Source organism: Lepidochelys kempii, chromosome 2, assembly GCF_965140265.1.
Source record: "Lepidochelys kempii isolate rLepKem1 chromosome 2, rLepKem1.hap2, whole genome shotgun sequence".
Classification (NCBI taxonomy): Eukaryota; Metazoa; Chordata; order Testudines; family Cheloniidae; genus Lepidochelys; species Lepidochelys kempii.
Window position 1 is genome coordinate 250981888 of NC_133257.1, and position 13471 is coordinate 250995358.

At 42.4% G+C, this 13471-nt stretch overlaps 1 protein-coding gene across 4 annotated transcripts in view; it reads left to right on the forward strand.

Moving 5' to 3' along the window:
- The window catches only part of LMBR1 (limb development membrane protein 1), a 151833-nt gene that overhangs the window by 54120 nt on the left and 84242 nt on the right, over positions 1-13471 (forward strand). The window lies entirely within an intron of this gene.

The following is a 13471-nucleotide window of genomic DNA, read 5'->3' on the forward strand; positions in this document are numbered from 1 at the left end:
TTTGTGATTAAAATATACTAAATGGACTGTGTGTGTGTGTGTGTGTAGCAGGGATCGGCAACCTTTGGCATGCGGCCCGTCAGGGAAATCTGCTGGTGGGCCGGAACGGTTTGTCTACCTGCAGCGTCCGCAGGTTTGGCCAGTCGCAGCTCCCACTGGCCCACGCTGCTTCTCGCAGCCCCCGTTGGCCTGGAACGGTGAACTGCATCCAGAGGGAGCTGCGATTGGCCAAACCTGCGGATGCTGCAGGTAAACAAACGGTCCCAGCCTGCCAGTGGATTTCCCTGATGGTCCGCATGCCAAAGGTTGCTGATCCCTGGTGTATAGTTTAACAATGGTTGATGTGAAAGTAGTAAATGCACTCGTGTAGAACCTAAGTTAGCTGTATATTGCAAAATTTAGTGAAAGTACCTAGTGAGAGCCTGCTCCAAACACCTCTGGAGTCCATGGAAAAATTTAGTGTATTTCAGTGTATCTCTTATTTATTACACAGCTGGCAAAGTAAATGCTTCACAGTTTGTAATGCTTGCTGGAGATGGGCTCCCTCTTGCGGACTTTATTAGGTGTATGAGATGTGGTGTTCCTATGGTGTCTAGTCACATTATGACATTTCTTTTCTGTTTTCTTTCAAAAGTAATTAGGAAGTGTTATTTAAAAAAATAACTAAGAAAACATTAAGATTGCACTCTAAAGTGTGAAGTCAGGAAAGGATTGCCTGAACATCCATAATTCTGTCCCCTTGTGTATGCAATGTAGAATCTTTAGATACAGGATCACTCGCTATTTCTCAAATACAGTATAATGTATCATTTTCCTGCAACCTGTCATACAATTTTTTTATATATTTTAAGTATTTTAATGAAACAAAGATATAGTTGACTAACTAGTTGAAATACATGTTTAACAGCTAAGTACTGTTCAGTTTTTGAAACAACAGCACTGACTTCTTCAGGTGTTATATAGTGGATGAGGCAGTCAACTACAAAACAAATTGAGCTGCAGACTATACTTCCAGTAATTTTTCCACTAACTATACTTCCAGTAATTTTTCCACTATTACTCTTCTAATTGTTCTGTAGTATGTTATGTTGTTTGATTTATTATCCACTTCATACAAAAGTCTCTAGTGGACTTCAACTGGTGCACACAATTAATATACAGTACTACAAGTTGCTACTGTGCATTTGATAAATAGTATTTTGTCTTATAATTGAAAACTTCATTGTAATCTGTTCACACAGGAACAGAGTTAAGGCTGCATTTTTAAACTTTTGCCTGTAAAAATCAGAATCTTAATGTTGTCATTGATGCACTGTAGTTTCTTGTATTGAATTGATATGTTAAGTATCCACTTCTGTGATTTTTATTAACAGTGGGTAAAATTTTTTAACCTGTTACACCTTCCTGTTTTGTTGGGTTCTTGCCTTGGTATATGATTGTAACTATTTAATATTAGTAGTGACTTTTAAAAAGTCTCCTCTTACTATATATGTAACTAGGCAGAGAGTGCATAATATTCAAGATGAGTAATTTTGTGTAATGAAAGTTTAACTGTCAACAGTTCCTGAAAATGTACTTAAAAATGGTAACATTTTCATTTCTGCTATTTTAAATGTGTCCAGCAGATGGAGGTAAAACTTAATGAAACTTGCACATAAACAGGAAGTAAAGTGCTGGGATATCTAAGCTGTTTGCCAAATGTGCAAGATTGAGTTGTTTCAGAATTGTTAAAACTTGTTTTATTGCAAGTTTCCTCTTAAATCAATACAAACAAATACAAAAAAGCATCCTAGTGGGCTGATTAGGAAAGCCTTGTACTTTGAGATTTCATTGAGACTGTACAATATTCATCTAAAGTTAACTCTGCCAATAGATGAAGGCCTGCAAAGTATCTTTTATACAACTTTAGCACCCAGTCAGTACAGGGGGAGCATAAATATTTACTTTTCAGTTTATATTGTACTGCTGTATTCTCAAGGTAGTCCAACTGATTGGGAGGTGGGGTGGGAAAACAAAACTGAAGTGATAATGAAAAGAAAGGGGGAGAGGAGAACTTGTTGATGGCCACTTGCGTATACCAATGTAATGTTACTTTCTTCAGGTTTTTTCCCCCCAATAAATGTTATAATATATTTACTGAATGGGGGGAGATGTATGTGTATAAATATTAATATAGTAATATCCCAGAAAGAAGGATGTAGTTCCCATCAACCCTGTTAGTATACATATATTTGAATCACAGCTTCTTAAAAATCATAATCTTGCTTAACCTCAAGTAACCATTCTGTAATCCACTTAAACAAAATGACACAAAAGAACATGCTTCTGAAATTTACCTGCTGTTCAGTATATGTTTTTATGTTGCAAATGCTTGTTCTGTAAGTCAGTTGTTTACTTTTCTTGTGCATAGTAAGTATACATCTATCATAACTCTTGAAACTTTGACAGCTGACTAACAAAACCAGTCAAATTCAACCTTTCCATCTGATTTCTAGGTACCTAAATTAAGGCCACGTAAAGTGCACAAAGTGAAAGGAAATGAAATAAAAATAACCTCACAAACTGGCATAGTACTTCCCCTTTTGTATAAATATGGGAAACAGGAGAAATAATATTTCATGCTCACTGGTTTATTTACAGGGAAAGGGACTATGCAAACCTGCTTCCTCTCACCCAGTACTTGCAGTTAAGAGTGGCTGAGAGGCTCTTGCTGCAGTTTCCGAAGGGTGGCACGACTAGTGGCAGGATTTTCTCAGTTGAGGGGCCCTTTCCTTTGGAATTTGCTTTTCTTCATTCCTTGAGTCTAACAGCATTTGGGAATGTGGCACACACACACATTCTTTAGCATTTGACTGGCTGCCTCCGTTACGTTGTTTCATGTGTGTTTGGGGTTTTGTGTAATTTTGTTTTCTGTAGCTGCAAGTTTGGGCTAAATTTAATTTTTTGTGCAAGTCCATTGACTTTACCAGCAATCAACTTGTACAATAGGATTTAAATCAGTCCATTCTAGCCAAAGGAAGGGAGTAAGTGGTGGGGGTGGGGGTTGGGGAGGGGCGGGCATGGAGGGAGAGGGAAGTGGTTTGAAAATTACTGAAAAAAAATTGCAGGGGGAAAAAGATAATCACTTACCTTAATCAGAATTAAATGCAAATCTCACCTCTTTCATAGATTAATAGATTCTAAGGCCTGAAGGGACCACTGTGATCATGTAGTCTGATCTCCTATATAACACTGGCCATAGAACTTCTGCTCTAGAAACTATTTTGAAGATCTTTTAGAAAAACATCTAATCTTGATTTAAAAATTGTCAGCAATGGAAAATCCACCACAAGCTTTGGTAAATTGTTCCAATTGTTAATTATCCTCACCGTCAAACATTTACACCTTGTTTCCAGTCTGAATTTGTCTAGCTTCAATTTCCAGCCTTTGGATCATGTTACACCTTTCTGATAGACTGAAAAGCCTATTAAATATTTATTCCCCATGTAGATACTTTCAGACTGTAATCCAGTCACCCCTTAACAATCTGTTTGTTCAGATAAATCAGTTGAGCACTTTGAGTTTATCACTATAAGGCTTGTTTTCTAATCCTTTAATCATTCTCGTGGTTCTTCTCTGAACCATTTCCAATTTATCAGAGTCCTTCTTGAATTGTTGGCACCAGAACTGGACACAGTATTCCAGCAGCGGTCACACCAGTTCCAGATACAGCAGTAAAATAACCTCTCTACTCCTACTTGAGATTCCCCTTTTCATGCATCCCAGGATCTCATTAGCTCTATGGCCACAAGCCAGGAACTGGTCTGATGGCTTTCAGGCAGATATATAAGCCTCAATGGAGGAACAGCAGCTCTCTGCTTAATGTCACTCCAGGGCTTCGAATTCTCTCCTGCCTGGTAGTGACAACAGACTCCCTACGCCTTAGCCTGCTCCAGCCCTGCTTCTAGTCCTGTTCTTAGTACTGCCCTAGTTTTGTTCTCACTCCGGCCTTGCTCCAAGGCCGCTCTAGACTCCTGATTCTGGCTCTGACCCCCTGGCTCCAACCACTAGGCCTAACTGCCATGGCTCCCACCACCAGGACCGACCATCCCCATCACGGTTTGACACGTATTAAAATGCATATTGTTGGTGCCCAGTTTACCCTGCAGTACAGATCATTCTGAATCTTTGACCTGTCCTCTTCATTATTTAGCATGCCCCATTTTTTTTGGTCTTTTGCAAACTTTATCAGTGTTGTTTTTTGTCTTCTTCCAGGTCATTGATAACATTTTTTAAAAATAACATAGGGTCAAGAACCAATCTCTGCAGGACCTCACTGGAAGCAGAACTACTAGATTACGTTTCCCTCTGTACAGTTACATTTTGAGACCTATCAGTTAGCCAGTTTTTAATCCATTTAATGTATGCTACTTTAATTTTATATCGTTCTAATTTTTTAATCAAAATGTGTGGTATTAAGTCAAATGCCTTACAGATGACTATTATGTCAGCACTGTTACCTTTATCAACCAAACTTGTAATCGCATCAAAAAAAATCAAGTTAATTTGACAGGATCTATTTTCCATAAACCCAAGTTGATTTGCATTAATTACATTACTGTCCTTTAATTCTTCATTAATTGAGTCCCATGTCAGCCGCTCCATTATCTTGCCTGAGATCGATGTCAGGCTGACAGATCTGTAATTCCCTGGGTCATCCCATTTAACCTTTTGAAAAACTGGCACAACACTAGCTTTCTTCCAGTCTTCTGGAACTTCTAAAATGTTAACAGTCCATCAAGCTCCAGAGCTAGCTCTTTTAAAACTTGTGGTTGCAAGTTATCTGTACCTACTGATGTAAAAATGTCTAACTTTAGTAGGTACAGTTTAACATCCTCCATCGATACTAGTGGACTGAAAAGCATATCATCATATGCTAAGACTAATATCTGTCTTCCCCCCCCCAAACACAGAATGGAAACATTTATTGAACACTTCTGCCTTCTCTGCACTATTATTATTAATTCTACCACTTCCCTCTAGAATTCAGGATTCTTTTTTGTTCCTAATATATTTAAAAAAACTCCTCCTTATTGTCCTTAACTCTGCTGGCTATGGATATCTCCTTGTGTCCCTTTGCTTCCCTTATCAGTGTTTCACAATTCCTAACTTCTGATTTATATTCATTACTATCAACTTACTTTCTTCCATTTGTTATATATGATAATTTTTGCCCCCCCCCCCCTTTTTTTTTTTTTACAGCTGCCTTCACTTCGCCTCTAAACCACTTTTTTTTTAAAATCATCACAGCCTTCTTTCATAGAAGATTAGGTTGGAAGAGACCTCAGGAGGTCATCTAGTCCAACTCTCTGCTCAAAGCAGGATCAACCCAAACTAAATTATCCCACCCAGGCCTTAGTCAAGCCAGGCCTTAAAAACCTCTAAAGATGGAGATTCCACCACCTCTCTAGGTAACCCATTCCAGTGCTTCACCACCCTCCTAATGAAATAGTTTTTCCTAATATCCAACCTAAACCTTCCACACTGCGACTTGAGACCATTGCTCCTTGTTCTGTCGTCTGCCACCACTGAGAACAGCCTAGCTCCATCCTCTTTGGAACCCCCATTCAGGTAGTTGAAGGCTGCTATCAAATTCCTCCTCACTCTTTTCTTTTGCAGATTTTCCCAGTTGTGGGATTGACTTTGATGTAGGGCTGGTTTACACTTAGGTTGGCTTCACTATATTGCTCAGAGTTGTGAAAAATTTCACACTCTGGGATGTAATTAAGTTGACCTAAGTCCTGGTGTAGATGTCACAGGGTCAATGGAAGAATTCTTCTGTTGATGTAGCTTCCGCCCTTAGGGAGGTGAATTTACTACAACAGAAGAAGAACCTCTTCTGTCTCTGTAGTGTCTATGCTGCAGATGCATTGTTGCAGGTAGCTGTGCTGCTATAGCATTTCTAGTGCAGCCATATCATTATTGTTCCCTCAGTAGGTTCTAAAAGGACTACTTATCCTCTGTGTTGGAAAGGAAGAAATACAAATTACTAGAATTTCTGTTTTAAATACTTGGCACCAATCACATCATCTGAGCACCTCCTAAATGACTATATTCTTCTTCGAGGAGTGTCCCTATGGGTGCTGTGCTGTAGATGTCCTTGTGTTCCTACTCTGCTGATCAGAGAACTTCGGTAACAGTATCCATTAGGTCTGCAGATGCGCTGTCTCTCAGGAGGCTAGCCCACATGTGTGGGCTAAAACCCCTCAGTTCTATCTCAACCACCCCTGTTCATTAGTAGTCTAAGGTTATCTTTTTATTTTCCATACCTGTAGTTAGGGCTGGTCTCCCTGAGGAGATTGATGCTACTGCAATTGATTCAGCAGCGATCGATTTAGCAGGTCTGGTGAAGACCCACTAAATCGATGGCAGAGTGCTTGCTGGTCGACCCCAGTACTCCAGCTCTCTGAGAAGAGTAAGGGAAGTTGACCGGAGAGCGTCTGTCAACTCAGCACCGTGAAGACACTGGGATAAGTTGACCTAAGCTATGTCTACTCTAGCTACGTGAATAACATAGTTGGACTTACCCTGTAGTGAAGACAAGCCCTTAGTCTCCTAGTTACTGTTCTAGTTGTAATCTTCTTTTCCTTTCTTATTTTATCTTTGAAAATAATAAAAAAAAGACTTCAATTTCTTTCCTGCTTTTTCTTCCCCCGCCAGGGACCCTTTTCCCCTAGTGAGATATGCCCAGTTTGCTGGGCTTAAAAAAGTGCTTCACTTGTAAAGAGGCAATCCCGGGGGCGGACAAGCACTCTCAGTGCATTTGCTGCCTTGGGGAAGGCCATGTATGACAGAAGTGTGGTCTTTGGCAATAACTCTGGCCTAAGATCCCACAAAGACAGAGTGCTCCACCAGAAGGTCATCTTCAATGAGGCAGTTCTGTGACCCCAGTCGCCTGGTAGACATAAGTTTTCCCCACGGCCTTCTACATCTAAGGGCTGTGGGTCAAGGAAACAGGCTGCAGACCCCTCTCATAAATCATCTGAGAAGAGACAGAGAAGTCCCCATAGTGAGCCCTGAAATAGCTGTAAGCGATCACCATCTCAGTATCGTCTGCACCGAGACCATCTCAGTCCAGCACCCATGGCTCACGGAAACCAACAGCGAACAGCACCACTCGCAGGCCCACGGACCCGATGGGTATGGGCATGGGCATTGACTCATCGGCACTGAAGGACAGGAGTAAGCACTCCTCTAAAAAGATGCTCCCAGTGCACAAGTCCACATCACCACTGCCAGCGATGGCTTGCCCATTACAGGAACGACCGGTGCAGGTAAAATGCCAGAAGCTATTGTGACAAATTTAAGGCCATTATTCAGGAGGGCCAATTAGTGGAAAGACATCGCTGCAATCTGCCCCTGATGCAGCCAACAGGATGGCTAGGTGAATCGCCATGGTTGTGGTGATGCGATGAGCGTCATGGCTCCATTTGTCAGGCTTCCTGAAAGAGGTACAGTCCACTGTTGAGGATGTTCCTTTTGAGGGCACAGAGTTCTTTGCCAGCAAGACTGATGCCTCCCGTCACACCCTTAAGGACTCCAGTACTAGCCTCCGGTCACTGGGCATCTATACCTGGACAAAAGGGACGATTTAATCCTCAATCCCAGTATAGACTACATGGGTCTCAGTACCAACCTCAACACTACTACAAGCCACAAAGAAAGAAAGGGAACTTTCCTAAACACAAATCACCTGGTCCACGATCTTTGTCCCAGCCCTCTACATTTAAGCATCATTTTTGACAGGCAGGTTGAGGTGCCGTTAGACCACTCCCATTGACCAACACAGCTAACCATCGGTCCACACCCATTTTGCCATGATTGGTAGCACTCCTCAGTGCCTGGGAATGCATAATATTGGACCAATGAGGCCTCAAGATCGTTCAAACTGGGTACTCCATCCATTTTACTTCCCTACCCACTCTACAACACCCTTCCCTGTTTCTCTTCAGGACCCTTTGTCACGTGATTTTACTATGACAGGATGTAGAGCAAAACCTACAGTTAGGAGCCATAGAACCAGTACCTCAGCATCTACGAGGTAAGGGGTTCTACTCTCGTTATGTTCTCATATCCTAAAAGAAGGGAGGTTGGAGACCCATATTTGACCTCTGAGCTTTCAACAAGTTTGTCAAGGCTCAAAAATTCAAGATGGTCACTTTATCAATGATCATTCCAACTTTGGAACAGGGAGACTTGCTTTTGGCCCTTGACCTTTAGGACGCCTGTTTTCGTATCTCAGTCCTCCTGGCTCACAGATGATTTGTCAGATTCACTGTGGGACATGACCACTACCAATACAGAGTGCTCCCCTTTGGCTATCATCAGCTCCGAGAGTAGTTTCCAAGGTTCTTTCAGTAGTGGCTGCTCCTTTACCTTTCCAAGGGATAATGGTCTACCCCTACCTGGATGATTATCTCCTCAGAGCCTGATCTCTCAGAAAGGCTCACCAAGTCATCAAAGCGACGGTGAACTTGTTTACAGAACTGGGTCAACAGATCAACATCCGGAAGTCAACCTTCACTCCAGTGTAACCTGGAATTCATAGGGGTCGACCGTGACTCGTTACAGGCCAAAGTCCTCTTGGTTCTACACAGGTTCCTATCTTTAATCACGCTCATAGACACCTTTCAGAGTAGCCTTTAGATACCAGCCGGGCTTTGCTCCCAACTCTTGGGGCATATGGCAGTGGGCCCGGCGGTGATACTGCGTGCCAGGCTTCACATGCAGTACCTCCAAATTTGGTTCAGCTTGGTTTACTGACCAAACAAGGACAGACTAGACAAATCTCTATCACCACCCACCAGAATCAAAAACTCCTTAGACTGGTGGAAGGACCCATTCAACATTTGTAAGGGGATCCCCTTCTTGCAGGCATCACTGTCGTTGCTCCTCACCACTAACGCATCACTCATAGAGTTAGTCGTGCATCTAAATGGCCTCAGAACACAAAGCAAATGGTCGCCCATGGAGATAGCCCTTCATATCAATCTCCTTGAGCTAAGAGTGATCAGGAGCGCCTGCACCCATTTCCTCCTGCTGATCATGCACAAAGATCCTAACAGACAACTTATTCTGTATGTACTACATCAGTTGACAAGGGGGAGCCAGGTCACCCTCTCTATGTGCAGAAGTGATAAGGCTATGGAATTGGTGCATCTCCCACAATGTTACACTGTCTGTGGCTTACCTCCCAGGTGCACAAAACTCAATAGCGGACAATCTCAGTCACAAATTCCCACACGACGACGAGTGGGAGATACACCTGACAGTACTTCACAACCTATTCAGACAATGGGGGACACAGTCCACAGACCTGTTTGCCACTCACCTGAACCAGAAATGTCCACGCTACTGCTCCAGAGCGGGGATAGAGTAATGCTCCTTGGGTGATGCTCTCCTCTTCCCTGGGACAGGGACCTTCTCTGTGTCTTTTCCCCATTTACCCTACTGTTGAAGGTCCTGCTGAAAGTAAACAGGGATGGAGATCATGTCATTCTGATTGCTCCTACTTTTCCAAGACAGACCTGCTACTGTCACAGCTTGTGATGTGCCCGCCAGTCCCTTTCCCGGCCATTCCACACCTCTCGCAGAACAGAAGATGTACCCTACATCCCAACTTGGGGATTCTCCACCTGAGGGCATGGCTTCTGTTTGGTTCCAACACCTAGAAGACTCCTGTTCGAGAGCGGTACAAGCGGTTCTATTACACAGTAGAAAGTCCTCAACACAAGGTACTTACCTGCAGAAATGCTTCAGGTTTCAGATTTGATGAACATCCCAACAAATCTCCCCAACTTCTGCATCTCTTCCACAGATCCTAGATTATGCTTTGACCCTAAAAAGGTCGGGTCTATCTCTAAGCTCTCTTAGGGTTCACCTGGCAGCTATAACAGCTTTCCACCAACCTGTAGAGGGGTTCTGTAGAGGTGTAGTAAACCTCTTCCCTCAGCTTCGACTCCCTACCCCCACATGGGAATTAAGGACTGAGTAGGCCCCCCCTTTGAACCCACGGCCACCTGTTCACTGCCGTGCCGATCAATGAAAACTGCCTTCATAACAATTACCTCTACCAGGAAAATAGGAGAGATTGTGGCTCTGATGGTACATTCCCCTTACTTGGTATTTTTTTGGACAGGTTTATGCTCTGACCCCATCCAAAATTCATCCCTAAGGTAACCTCCCCATTTCACATGAATCAATTGATTCACCTTCCAATCTTCTATGCCAAGCCACACCAAGATGACAGGGAAGCTATATTATATACACTAGATGTCAGGAGAACCCTGGTCTTCTACTTGGATAGGACAAAGGCCTTCAGGAAGTCCCTTAGGCTTTTCCTCTTCATTGAGGAAAGATCCAAGGGCTCAGCAATATCAGCCCAAAGGCTCTCCAAGAGGTCTCGAATTGCATCAGACTGTGTTATCAAGTTTGCAACTTGACCCCTTCAGACTCTGACCTTGTGGAGTGTGCATGAACAATCTCATCCGTCACCACCTTCAAGAATGTCCCTATCTCAGAGATTTGTAGAGTGGCGACATGGGTGTCAGTCCACACTTTTGCAGAACACTATATGATCACTGGGGACTCTGCCTCTGATGCCATCTTCGCCTCGATAGGTCCGTTACCGATGACAGCATTGACTCTGAAGTCCCGGCCCTCCAGAAGGGGAACTGCTCGGGAGGCACCTACAGTGGAGCACCCCTAGGAACGCTACTTGAAGTTACTCACCTTGTGCAGTAACAATGGTTCTTCAAGATGCATGTATCTATGGATGCTCCACAACCTGCCTTCCTCCCCTCTACTTTAGAGTTCTTGTCTATGACTCTGCGGTAGGGAAGAAACTGAGGGGCATTAGCCCACACATGCTGGCTAGCCTCGTGGCACAGCACAAGGAGAGAGAGAACGCATGTGCGGGCCTTACAGGCGCCCCTACCAGAGTTCTCTGATCAGCAGCGCAGGGACGCAAGCACACCTACAATGGAGCACCCGTACGGGGACAAATCTTGAGGAACCATCATCACTGCGCAGAGTGAGTAACTTCTTATGGTAGGAAAATATATGGTTTCTCCTTATATAATGAGGTGTCAGACTGAAAACGCTACAGAGAGCAAGCCACTGTCGGTTAGAAGGGCTCAGTCAGTGTCTTACCTGTTTTGTTACTCCACTAGCTTAGTTGCATGTTAAAGTGGTTCTCGGCCTGTTTACCATGGTGGGCTGCATATTGAGCTCTCTCTGTTATGTGGGCTGCACCCACATAATATATATGCTACCTGAATGGCCCTGAGGGTTTCACATGGGCCACAGCTGCGTGCTGGTCGGGTTTCAAGCAGTCTGCAGACCGCAGGTTGAGAACCAGAGAGAAAAAATGTTTCCACAGAACATTTATTTGAAATGTATGGAAAAATCATTTCTGCTTTGTACAATGACACTTATGGGATCACAAAAATCATTGTAAAATAAGTTTCCCTTTTACAGTAACTGATGTGGGAATTAAATTCAATATGACTGTTCAGTAAAAACTCTTCTGTTTCATTGCAAATAAAACAGTAACCGTATAACAACATTGTTTAGTAAATATAAGTAAATATATTGAAAATATCTTACAGAAAACTTCCGGTAATAATTATAATGTTGAAACATGTCATCTAAAAGATGTTAATTTTTCATTTTTGAGTTTACTGCTATAAGAATAGGTATGTTTCTATCATACAGTTCATATTTGAAGTGTGTATATTTAGTGTACCCATTGCTGTGGTGTGTTGGCACTAGTAAAATTGAGAACAAAATCTAAAGACCCATTTCAAAAGACTGAGCTTTTTTTCCACAGCTCCCCATTTTAAATATCACTATGATGTGTATGCTATCACTCTTCTTTTGTTGTAGGAAGGCTTAATTCTATGTTCAGCACATGGGTATGCACTAGATGACCTCTTGAGGTCCTTTCCAGCCCTACATTTCTATATCACTTTAAAGGTGGTAAGATCTGAGCTCAAACTGTTACTTAAGGAATGGAGTTTCAAATATGACTGTGCCATAAAGATTCTTGTCCCTGGAAACCTCACACTCTGGGAACACACTGTTTGATCATTGCTCTCATACTGGGTTGTGGAACGATATAGTCCATTCCTGAGAGTTGGTTCCCCAGCCCGTTTAGGACTTGGGAGATCTAGAGTAGGATTTTGAAGTGCATGCTGTATTGGAGGAGGTTGGAGAGCATGCAAAGCCCTGGAGTAATATTTTCCTCTCAGCCTGTGTTTCTTAAATGAGACCCAATTGCAGCTGCCTTGTGGCTTCAGTTTTCATTCCCAAGTGCAATGTGTGTGGCAGTAGTCAAGTTTATTGGTGACTGTAGTACGGGTAGACTGTAGGTAAGTCAGAAACTGATAAGGAGGAACACAGTGTCCTGCCCAGCTGGAGATGAGAATAGTGGAAAAATGTGTGTAACCACCAGTGACTTTGTCAAGAAGATCTCAAACTTTGCAAAATCTTGATTATTGCACAGATGCCCAAGGTGGAGGTCTAGAGTAATCCTTTCATACCTTCTAGCCATCACCTCCTCTGTCTTGCCTTTTTTCTGTTTTAGCCAGCAGCTTATTTCAGATAGACACGGGTAAAATGGAAATATCTGCATTTGATGTGGAGATGGTGTTATCTGTGTATTGCTGGCATTAAAGTCCATGTTGTGCCTCGATCCCCTCTAAAGGGAAGAATAGGAGTGGGAATAGAACTGAGCCGTCCAAGAATCAGTGCTGAGATGAGACATTGTACTGGAAATTATTATTCTGTATAGACAGCTTAAAAATTATCTGTAGCATGAAATGATACCATCTTGAGGTATAATCCCTTCAGGTTTCACAAACTAAGCAATTCAGGGTTGCTATTTGATGTCGAATGAAACGCTTCACAGAAAAGCCCAGTGTTCTGCAGGAAATGGGGTTAGTCATTAGGCAGGTGACACTTTAAGAAGAATCAGTATTGTGCTGGTGCTCAGGAATCTGCTTGAGCACTAGGCTTAGGTTGAGATTTACAAAGGTATTTAGGCATGTAAAGATGCAGGTAAGTACCTAGTGAGATTTATAAAAGTGCCTGAATTAAGTGTCTAACTCCCATTGCATAGGACCCAAAAACCTTGTAAATATGGTTCTTGGAAACATGTTAATAAATTGTGAATATCTTTATAGCTTAAAAATCCCTGGTCAATCTTCACAAGAAAAGATACTGTAGAAAAATACAGTTTTAGTTATTGCAGCCGGTCTTCAAAACTTCCCAACAGTTTCAGTTAGGTAAGGCAGTATTCACTTTTGGCTTAAAATTTCAGGGCATTCAGGTTGCTGCCTTTCAGTGATAGATTATATGAATCTTATGTATATTTAAGATCTTCATTTATATTTATATATAAATTATTATACATGCTCTGTGTTTATCTAAA